We start from the raw sequence: 12,024 nt of genomic DNA, 5'->3' as shown, positions 1-12,024 counted from the left end.
GCTGTCTTGGGAAAGTCTCTGAGAAAAATGTAACCAAAGGCAAGTTTTCCTACCACTGAGAAAGCACCTAGAAAGACATTTTAGCTGAAGACTCCAGCTATTAAACCAAGGCATCGCTTAGAAGGCAGCAGTACCTAACAATTGTCTTCAGTGAAGTCTTTGTGCCCCAGTTCAGAGAACCAGCTCCAGCAGGGCAGTTCTGGGCTGAGCTGCCGAGCTCAGGAGCTGCTCTGCAGTGGCTGTAAGTGACTGGTGTCTGTAGCCATCATCCACAGAGATTTAGAACCCCACTCTACACCCAGGTATGTGCAGATCTTGGCTCAATACTCCAGAGTTAGAGAATCATAGAACACCCTGAGCTGGAAGGAACCCACCAGGATCATCAAAGTCTGCATAGAACAGCCCCAAGAATCACAGCCTGTGTCTGAAGCACGGACACTTGAAGAACAGTTTGCTTCTGAGGCTCCAAACCCTGTGTTAGACACTGAATAATCCAAAGTTGAACTATCAAAAGCAGTAAGAACATAGCACTGCATGTAGAATATTGCCTGAATTTTTGTCAGTGCACTTTGCAGAGATTATGTTTTTCTTCTGGTTTAACACTTGTACCAGTTCAGTCACTCTGCAGAGTGAGTGCATATCCTTGGTACAGAGACATGGAACACTGTGCTGTTTCACAGTTGTGTGGTGGGGCCCATGGGCACTGATCTACTTCCCCAAAACAAGGCATCTGTAATATTACAGCACAACTTACAACCAGGCTGGAGCCAGCACAGCCTCCACGCTGCTGGTACAACCGTGTCAGTTCAATTCTTTGTGCTTTCTTCACCAGCTAAGGCTCATCTCCCCAGTCTAATTGTATCAGCTAATAACCAGTAACAGTCTCAGCAATGGAAAATCTAGGAAAGTCAAAGGAACAAACTGGAATGATGAAACAGCAGTTCCCATTCCTGATCTTTAGTTACTTACTCTGAAAGTTGCAAAAAAGATTTTCATCTCAGCTAGAGTACCTCTTTTTCAGTGCCAGAACCCCAGCTTTGCACACTGGAAATAGTGACCAGTACCTGTCTGTTCAGACTGTCACTTGATTATTGTCCAAATTACCCTTACACAGATTTTCTTCAGTAGTTAGGATATTACAGCAATCTGGAAAAATCTTAACAAAACTAGGCTCCTCTATGAAGATTTAGACTGTCCTCACACTATTCAGTCTTTGCTACAGAAGGTGAAAAACTATATGATCTCTTTCATAAAAAAAAATATTTAATTGTAAACTGTATTGCACACATAAAAACATGTTCTCTAGCTTCCAAAATTATTTTTGTTTATATCATGTTTAATAATATTCCCTATCATATTTACTTAGACATTATATTAAACTAATAAATTGTTGTTGAAATATTGCATAATGAAAAAGGAAATATGTTTATTTTTCTAATAAGTTCCATGTTTTTTAATCAGTTCAATGTGAATTCAATACAGCCAATCTTCTCTTGGTACTGCTTCCCTTACTGAAATCAATTCTTCAAAAGGGAAGGAAATGAAACAAAAAAGGGAATGTGAATGTCTGAGTTACAGTCAATGGAAGTAATCATAGAATCATAGAATGATTTGGATTGGAAAGGGCCTTAGAGACCATTTTGTTCGAAGCCCCCCTGCCATGGGCAGGGATACTTTCCACTAGATCAGGTTGCTCAGAGCCCCATCCAACCTGGCCTTGGACACTTCCAGGGATGGGGATCCCATAGTTCCCTTCCATTTTTAAAAAAAATAGACTGGCAGTTCTGCCTTTACACTTGTGCAGGGGTAAAAATTGTCTCCCAAACAAAGCACTCAGACGTGATGCATCCTTGGTCCTCCTGTGGGTAGTTCCGGATCCAGCCAGTTATCAAATCTGGCTTCTGCTTTTAGCGGAACAGCCTACACAACTTCCCTCTGTGTTGGAAATCTGGTGCTCAGTGGCTGCTGAAGCACTTTGGATGATTTCTTTGTCCACATGGTAGTCTCATAAGTAGATGAAAACTTCTTACCTAAGTTCATAACCAAAACACTGTGAATTCTAGGACTTCCCTTCGTGATTAAATAAAATAAACACAGAAAGGAGTGCCAAACAATGTATGGAAGAAGTAACCTGCTTTCACAGTTCCTTATTTTTGGGAAAAAACAATCAATTTGGCATGATGTTGATGCACTACAAATTTCAAAGACCAAATAACGAGAGTCTGTCAGCTGAGTGCAGGACTCAGTGCAATACCTGTTGGATCCTGAGTGATGGGGAGAAGTTGTGCTGCTGGACTTCACTGCCTGTCACTTACATCCCCTTTATTTTTACAGAACAATTTACACATAGCCACAACTACTGTTGTAAAGATAATCCCACGCCACAGCACACAAATTAAAATGGAAATTCTCTGTGAGGTGGCATCAAACACTGTGATTGATGCTTTAGACATGCAAGACAACAAATTTTCTGGGAAAACATGACTGTTTAGATTGCCATAGGACACATTCTGGGGGCTTTTGACTGTCCATGTGCATGGCCAGTTTCATACTCTACCACTTAACTCTATGGAAGAAGGAAATTTTATTCGATCTATTGGCCAAATATTGTATACAATTGCAGATTCAGGATCTTGTCATTTTGTCATTTTGGAAATATTCTGTTTGATAGTTTATTTTTAAATGTCCTCAAAAGGAAAATAATTGCATGTGCAGGGATTTAAAAAGCAAGAGTTATCTAAAGAAAGTGGCTTACCTTGTGATAAACTATTCTGTCAACACTTGAGCTGAACTTCATAATTCTTCATTCCTGTGAAGGACATAATATTCTGGATCATTTTCAGACAGGATTTTTTTTTTCATTTTTTATTTTAAGAGCAGAGTTAGGATTTTCCTTTCTACACAAGAAATCTGCCTTCTCATCCTCTTCTCAGTGTCTGACTCTCAAACACCATTTGGTAATTTAAAACATCAGTTTGTCGTATGCCATTTTCACCAGGGAAAGGATATTAGCTCTTGTCTGTTCTTCACAATAAAGAAAAACAGGAGTATCAAACAGACTGGATGTATCTCAACTTTCATGGTTCAGATGTGACCATCAGAGGAGTAATGTGTAGGATCTGCATGTCTCTAGAGCTGTAGGATACGGAGTGTAAGCCTTGTGCTCCTGTCTGCCCATTTTGCTCATCTAGTATGGGACGTAGCAGGATAGTATTGATTCTCCTTCTACCCTTCCTTCATTTCCTACGGTCTCAGCCTGTTCCAAATCACCCAGAAAATGTAGCTCCAGCAGCAGAAACTTCACAGGTGTCAAATCCAAAGCAAGAGATAACAGAATTAGCTGCATCAACTTTGCACAGATGAAGATTCCCTTTAGCACTAGGTGTATTCTCCAGGTGTCAATCTGGCCAGTTAAGTTCATTTTGTTCTGACTGAACTTAATGGGCTGTAAAATCTCTTTCACTATAAGCAATTCTTATTCAAACCTAGAAGCTAAAATAATTTGTTCTCTCTTTTTGAAGCCAAAACTGAAAGTCCCATGAGTTTCCTTGCAAATTGACCACACTTTTCTTTCCCTGTGCAATGTTGCCTTGTTCACTGGAGAGAATGATAATTTCTGCAAAACAGTGCAAAACTGTTATAATCAACACTGCTCCTGCTTCCTCTCCAATATAATACTGCAATCAGCAAAGAACACTTACGGATTTCTTCCATGGAGCCCTGAATTTGTTCTTTTCTTGTTCTCCTCAAATCCATTAGCAGGCCAGGAATTAGCTATGCCAGTATGTTCATCTATAAGTTGCTTCTTGAAAGCATTTTAAAGCCCAGAATAAAAGCCCTGGATCAAAGATGCTTGGCTGAAGCAATCTGTCTGGGGAACTGTAGGAAAGAATTCCTATCACAATGGGAAAGATAAAGTGACTAAAACTCAATCCTAGCAGTACTTACTATCAGGAAAGAGCAAAAACCACCATGAAGACAGGAAGAACTTTCCATGCACTGTGGCAGTGGGCCACAAACGTTGAGGTGCCACAATGTTTGGCTGCTGTTTCCAATCCCCTAGGCAAGAAGGCTACAGGTGATGGCATGGATACAAAAAAACACCACACAGAAACACAAATGTCTGTGCTTTACTGGGTTCATGTGAGTAACACAGATGCTCGCCTGAAATGCGGAAATATCACCTTTAATAAAGATAGATCCATGAAAGAGCTTGCCTTCAGAATCCCTGCTTACTGATTAGCATTTTTTTTTGTTGTTTTAAAAGTGTTGCAGGCATTCTTGACATTTGTGCCATCTGAAAATTACAGCTGCACTCCCAGGCTTCACTTGAAGGCATCCTCACCACTGAGAGCTTTTCTGAGAAATGGCAACCTGTCCCCTCATCCAGAAGTGTGATTTTTGAATGGAGTGCAGGCAGATGATTTCAGCTGAATGGTGTCTTCTAGAGGAAGACTCTTACATCTTCTTATTTTCTTTGTGTGATAGCAAAAGCCTGAGTCTATTTATTCAATTACCATGTGTTTGAGCCTACAGGCTTTGCATGCTTCTGCCTAGCTAAAATAACTCGCTCTACTGCTGCAATCTAATTGAAAGAGTTCTGTGCAGTCTCATTATGAATTATTCTGTGTTATGCTAGGAAGGCTAGAGGTTGTGAAACTAGTTATATCAGCAAAGCTGGCATCTGATTTCATTAGCTTGCACTGTAATTGCCTTACATTTGATGGGCCTCATACTACCACTCCTGCTCAGAGAAAATTTCCGTGGCCTTTGTTTCAGAGCTGTCAGTTCCACTTTTGGGACCTTATAGCTCTGTGATCTGGCACTTCATACCACAGTGAGCATCTGCCTGCCAAAATATCCCAAGCAGTCAGGGTGCAACAAGGAGTGCGGAGATGCCATGTCTTTAGGAAAATGCTTGTATTAGTCTAGTCAACTCCAGAATTAGACGACTCCATTTTAGAGTACTCTGAATCATTACAGTCCTTTCATACCTGGCCAGTTGGCCCAGTAGAAGCACCGTCATGTCCAACAGTGTTCTAGGTAAAGCAAGACCAGGAGGTCTCCAGGACAACACCAAGTGCCAGATAAGCACAGTTCTGAGAGAGAACACATGGGTCAGCACTGGCACATGAGTAGTGACAAGTGTTTACAACTGTTTCCAATGCCATCCTCCTCTAGAAACATTGACCAATGTGGAGTTTTCAAGCAGGATTTTGGTAAGTGGCCATACCAGTATTAGTGTCTCTTTTCCCTAGCTTTTTTTTTTTTTTTTCTTAGCATTTATCTCAATCACTGCAGTACTCAAATAGTTGATCAACAGGTTTTGTCTCTGCGACAGTGGGAAAGTAGAGTGGAAATGGGATCCTCTGTCTCTGCCATTCACAGGAAGAAAGATGTCATATACCAATTATTAAGCTTCACCTAGATTTATGGCATGTGTTTGCCATGCAAAATGAAGACATTATCCACAAGGATTCTATGATTTATTACCTGGAGAGGTGATGCATCACTGAAGAAAAGGAAATGGTGGAGGAATAATAAAAGAGGGAGCTAAACACAGGCAGCATCAAGGTGGCAAGGGTTTTCTTCCTTTGCCAACAGAAATTATGCTTCCTAATCCATGTACCTCTTTTAGCTCAAGGAAAGGAATTGGAAATCACAAGGATTTCTGCAAGCAACCTCAAATTGCAGCTGAAGGTCACATTCTTCTATCAGTTTCTTATCACTGTTCTCCAGTTCACTGTAATATTTGCAACTGTCTTTTCCTCCTTTGAAATTCTCTGAGTCTCTGCAGAAAGTATATAAAGTGAACTAATATACAGTTCTGGAAGAGTTGTGAACTTTAGTCCGTCATTTTCTTCCACAGCCAAGGAGCATTCCTTCACATTCCATTCACAGCATTCCTTCTTCTGGAGTTTTAGAAGATGTGAGCTTGGGCTCTTCCTGTACCAGAAGGACCACGCAGAGCTCCTGGGGCCATAGACCATTACATCATTACACCACCACTAAGAATTACATCAAGAGTCACTGTCAAACACCTCCCAAGAAATCAAACTCAATCCTCTCAAACTGGGATAAGAATAGTACAATTGTCCAAAATACATCACATTTTGTAGGAGCTCTCCAGCTCCTTCCTTTTAAATCTTTTCTTTGGAAGTATGCATGAAAAGATAAAGTCACTGGCACATTTAGCAGAATGTCACTCAGTTTCTTCTGTCTGCTCTTAAATGCTTTATCAACTAGTTTGATGTAGTGAAAATACCACGGTTACAGTAAAAAATTAAATGTAGAACATGAATGGCTTTCAGAGAAAAGCTATAAACCAGTGTGTCATAACAAGCTGCCTCACTGCAGGACACAGGGTGCTTCCAATACATACCCTGTAGAAAGGTAAAATAGCTGAAGCACTTGAAGAGTTTAATACAATATCTGCCATTGTTTCTACTGTAGGGGTGGAAGATACCAATATAGCTTGGGTACATTTTACATAATGCTATATACTGTTGGCATACTACTTGAATTTGTATAAAGTTTCCAGTTATCCTTGGACTAATCAGCTTTTTATTTATGTTTTACTGTGGAGTTTTATGGCAGCAAATTCTTCTGTAACACATAGTAAAACTGAGCTGGTCAAGCAACCATGATATCCCAGAGAAATACATGCTAGTGGGGTACAAATTTCTGAGTGAACTTGAGGAAGAAGGTGTAATTACATAGACAATGCAATATTTCCAATGAAATTTCAGAGCAGGCTTGAAAAAATGAATTTTCCAGGCATCATCAAGTTCACAATGTAGAAGAATGAATGTGAAAAAGAAATCAAGACAGAGCTGCACAGAAAAATAAAATAAATAAAATCCAACATTCACACCTGTACATCACTAAAGAAATAAGTGTATCTGCTCAGGTCAGGTGGAAAGCAGTTGAAAATACACAGGCTGGGGTACACCTGAGAAGAGCCACCCAGTTCAGTCACAACAGGAAGGTTGGCAGAAGTACTTCTTTATGACAAAAACGTCTTTTCTCCAGAGTCCCTTGCAAGCAAAATGGATCAGAAATATTCCCCCCACACTGTGTGGACAAGGGAGTGAGAAATGAAGCTGAGCAATCTATTAAACAGTTCTGTGATGGAGCTGTAAGTCACATCATAAGGTGAAAGGAAACTGAAGCAGAGTCTGTGACAAATCTAAGGAACTGGCAGCATTTGTTAGATAAATGGAAGCAAGTGACAATAGACAACAAGCCAGGCTGTCTGGGCAAAGACTTTGTAGTTCTGAATTTTTCGGTGACAGAAAAGCACACCAAGATTTTTAAAGGCTTTTGTTCCCAGAACCACTGACATGTCACTAGGGAATGTCAGCAAATAAAGAAATAACACATTTTTTATTGCAAAAAGATACATAGTGCAAAAGAAGGGAAAGAAGGTTGCTATGAATATTCAGTCACTGGTTTGCCTAACATTTCTGAGGTGTTGGCAATTGACCATTTCTATCCTCTTTTAGTGCCCAAAATGCATTTTGAGCACAGAACTGTGGAAAGCAGGTTTTACAAAGAATAATATTAGAATGCTGGAAAGACTGTTGGTCTGAGACAACCTCATATGATTTCACTTGAAGAGAGGCACTGGGGTAACATGTCTAAGATGTAGCTTTCCTCCCAAATTCATTGATTCCAGAAAACTGGCCTTGAATAACAACTATGAGGAATGAAATGATGGCAGTTCACAGCCCTCACCTCAGTAGAAAATACCAATTAAACACTGCATTAACTTAGTGTTCACCAAGAGTTATCTACTTAGCTCCAATCAGATATACGCTCTATATTAGTTGTAAGCTATGTTTAACTAAAAGGGTGCAACAAAGGTGAATGGGGTGCAGTTTTCTTAATATTTTTGTGGATTACACAAGTATCATCTGTGGCTATTTACTCTAGCCAGGGTTGATCTGGCCTGTTGCTTCCAACATGAAACTATACTATTCTCTCCCACAGGGAACAAAAAACCTCTGTGAAATTAAAATCTTGATGCTGTATCATAAAATCAGACAAAATGAGACAAGCACCAGCAATGCCTTATCAGCTGATGTCAGGGGCTGAAAAAGAAGTTGAATATTCTCTGAATGAAGCCCACCTGCTTCATTCCAGAGAGACTTCTTGCTATATTGCAAGGCATTGATAGCAGTGCCATCAACTCAACTAAAATCAGAACCTAGCAGAATATTGATCAGCAGGATCTGAAAGCACTCTTAAGAACCTTGGCCACCTCAATATCAAGCAGGAGCAAACTACAAAATATGTCCATTGCTCCTCAGTACATCCTGCTATCGAATTTTTCCACATCTCAGAAACTTTTTACTGAGCTTATATAGCTTATTGTGGGAGTAATAGAATGAGTGAATAAAATAAAAGTATTCTATCTTCTGTGTCATTGAAATGCAATCAGATTTGCTCAAAGAAAAAGTGCCATACCATCTCCATCCTCAGTGTTAACATTCAGGAGTTTCTCCCAGGTTTGCTTATCTGATAAAAAGCCTCTCCACCTGGAGCCTGATATTAATGCATAAATCCCAGAAATGTGTCTAGAAAAGTTCACACTATTCAACTAAAAAAACATTAAACAGAACATGAAGGGAGGATAAAACCCTTTCAGGTTAAAATATGATTTCTTTATTTCCTTTGGAAATAATAACAATAGACCACAATCTCAAGGGAAATTGTAAATTCCCCAAGGAACAAACAAAATAGCTGAAGACTTTAGAGATTTAAGATATTTGAATAAAATGGTTTTGTAAATTAAATATTCAAAACTCTGCTATTTATTTAGGCCTCAATATTGTAACGATGTCAGACTGCAGCATGGCGATAAAGAAGCAATGAACTGGAGAACTGGAGACCTCTGGTCCTAAATATATCAGCTCCTTCTGCTTGAGTTTAATGACCAACCCTGGAGCTAAAAGTGGTAACAGCATATCATCTGCGGATTGGGACCTAAGAGGATAGGAAAAGGCACTGACTGCTGGCCAATAAACACTTAATCATGTCTATCCATCTCTCCCAGGGTTTTACTCTGCCGTCCATCACTGTACCATCTGAGTGCCTCCACGTAAAATCAATAGCAGTGGTGCAATCCCTGGAGGATGTCACAGAAACTCCAGCATGTCTCCTCTTCTAGGTGTTTGCATAGCCACAGAGTCACAGACTCTGATTTTAATGAGACTGTTAGTGAGTACTGTGTTAAGGAAACTTCCTGTAATCATACAAACATTAAACTATTCCTCCAGATGTTACTGGTATTAACAAAAAGGACCAGACTCAGATACTACATCTTATAGCTCAGTTTGAACATTTGATGAACAAATGATTTTGTAGTTTATCCATCAGCTGCACACCTTTCATCATTTAAAGATAGGGAATAGACAAACTCACAAACACTCTCAGGAAGGGCTGCCTCATTTCATACAGGAAGTCTCCCCCATTTACAGCCTTTGTCAGCACCAATCCTGGATTATTATACCTCAGTGATGCTACCAGCATCTTCTGTCATGCTGATGCCTGCACTCCATTTCTCAGCACACTCAACACATCATATCAGTTAGGAATAGATGGATGTACATATTCATATTCGTTCAGTTCCATTTACTAGCCCATGCAAGACTGAAGTTCAGTTGTGGTAACTACAAAACAGATAATATTTAAACACCATTCTGATTTTCTCCAGCATAAAACATGTATAACGTTATTTCATTTCTCTGATTCTCCAAGTTTTAGTCTCTTCCTTAGGAAATCTATAGAAATGCACCTCAGAAAGAAAGCAGGCAAATAAATAGGCCCAAAAGTTTGTACCTAAAGCTCCCTCTCTTCTCAGTTCACTGAGAGGTGGCAGCAAAGTGCTCCTTTCCTCAGTTTCAGAGCTGCCGCAGTTTCAAACAAGTATTTTGTGAACACTTACACTTTCAAATATACTTTCAGATGGATGACTGAAAGCTTCATTAACAAGAGCAGATTTTCTTCAAGGGATAGGATTTGTCTCTTTCTACTGCCACATTCAAGGAGCAGACAAACACAACCACTGATGTATCAAAAACCCCCATGAGCTGCCCAGGACTGGCATGCTGAGGGCAGGCCAAGGTCAGTTGTAAGGTACCCAAAGGACAATTGTGCAGCATCACAGGAGCTGCCTTTCACATTCTGACCTGTAAAACAAGGTATAATGTATGGATGGGTTGGTCAGTGAATCACTCCAGACTTAGGAAGAATCACCACAAACACAATGCTCTGAATATTTGCTATACATGCTACCATACACTGATATTTATATAGGAAAACTGGAATGGGAGAAAGCATATGAAATCCAACCTTCCTACTGCCCACTCTGAAAACATGCCAACCCAGAAAGTTGAACAAAAGTAATTTCTCCAATTTCACCTGATTATACAGCTAAGAACTGAAGTAACAGTTCTATTTGAAGTAACAATATTGAAGTAACAGTATTATACTGGACTTTACTGCTAAAGACATCAAGAAGAAAAAAAGTAATGGAATGTCAGTATATTGCCATGAATCTTAGATTTTCATTAACAATAAAGTGTAACATTGCCACTAAGGCAATGGAAAGCTCATAGCTGAAATGACCAGGAAAATATACTGTGAACAGCTACAGTTATACACATTATTTCAAGAACAATCTAATAAAGCCTAATTGCTTGAATAATATTAGGAGATTGAACAGCAACTGCTTTAAACTCACTGTCTCCAAGCAAAAATCCACAGTTGCAATAAACCTTAGAGCAAAAGCTCTCAAACATGGCTCTGGAGCTTTCAGGCTACTTCATCACATCATTCCAATAGCCAAGATTTCCATCTCTCATAGATCCTCCTCAGCACTCAGCTATCCTCTCTGTTATCCTGCTGAAGTCAAAGGATACTGGGGAAAAAAAGGCTTGCGGTTGCTCCCACTGCAGCATCAGCAAAGGCAGATGGGATTTGCACGCAGGCTGAGTTTGGACAGCCACAAAGGCTGCGGGTGTGGACACAAAGTGCTTTCTGAGCAGCTGTTGTTCCTGGGCCTGGACACTTCAGTTACCCAGGAGAGATGAACAATGTTTTTTACTGCTGTGCTGAAGCAGAGAGAAGCTTTTTCTTAGCATTCATTTCATTCATTGAAATGAATCCTCCTAATGAATTATTGAAGTCTTACACCTCAGATTTAGTTTCACTTGTTTTATGGTATGTACAATTGTCTGGGTATCATTTCTCTAACAAAATATTTTATAGGTCTCTACTACAGTTATTTTCTGAATACTTGCAAGGGCAACTGACAGGTTACATTTTTATTTCCTGGGCACACCGGAATGCCGGATATGGGAGGGAGAATCTTTACTGGGTTTGTCTCTTAAAACTGCCACTAACCTATAGCGTATTTTCTCACCCTCCTCTTCCCTCCCTTTAGGCAAAATGGTACCTCAAAGGTTCCTAGTTTTATGCAATGCTCTCTAAGCCTCCTCTTCCCCAACTCCACACTCCCAAAATAGAGAGCTACATCTGCCCCTATTTTTGTCTCTTCCTAAAAAGTTTATTGAAATTTTTGCTTTACAGTATGTTTCAAAACTGCAGAAGGAACGACAGAAAACAGTAAAAACTTTACAGCACATCCCCTTCTCCCCTACTTCACACCCTATAATCTCTGTAATTAGAAAGAAATTGTATTGCTTTTTGTTTTTCTCAGGCTTTCCAGAATAATTCAACTTTCAGCAAAGAACATATCTGGAAATACATTTATGTCCTAAACATAGAAATAAAAATTTTCTAATGAAAGTTAAGTTGCACTCTTACCTACAGCATTCCCTACTGTGAAGGTTACTGTTTAAAAAGTCTGATTATAATGCACCATCTGCTTGGCTTCTTTACACTCGCTTTATTCTTTATTGTGTGCTGTAATTAATGAGGCTTTCTGTATTATTACCATAATAGCTGATGTTTTTCTTTATAAATGAAAAGCAATAGCTCCCTGATGAAAATTTCAGC

The sequence above is a fragment of the Aphelocoma coerulescens genome, chromosome 12 (genome assembly GCF_041296385.1).
Source record: "Aphelocoma coerulescens isolate FSJ_1873_10779 chromosome 12, UR_Acoe_1.0, whole genome shotgun sequence".
NCBI lineage: Eukaryota > Metazoa > Chordata > Aves > Passeriformes > Corvidae > Aphelocoma > Aphelocoma coerulescens.
Note: the sequence above shows the minus strand (reverse complement) of the source record.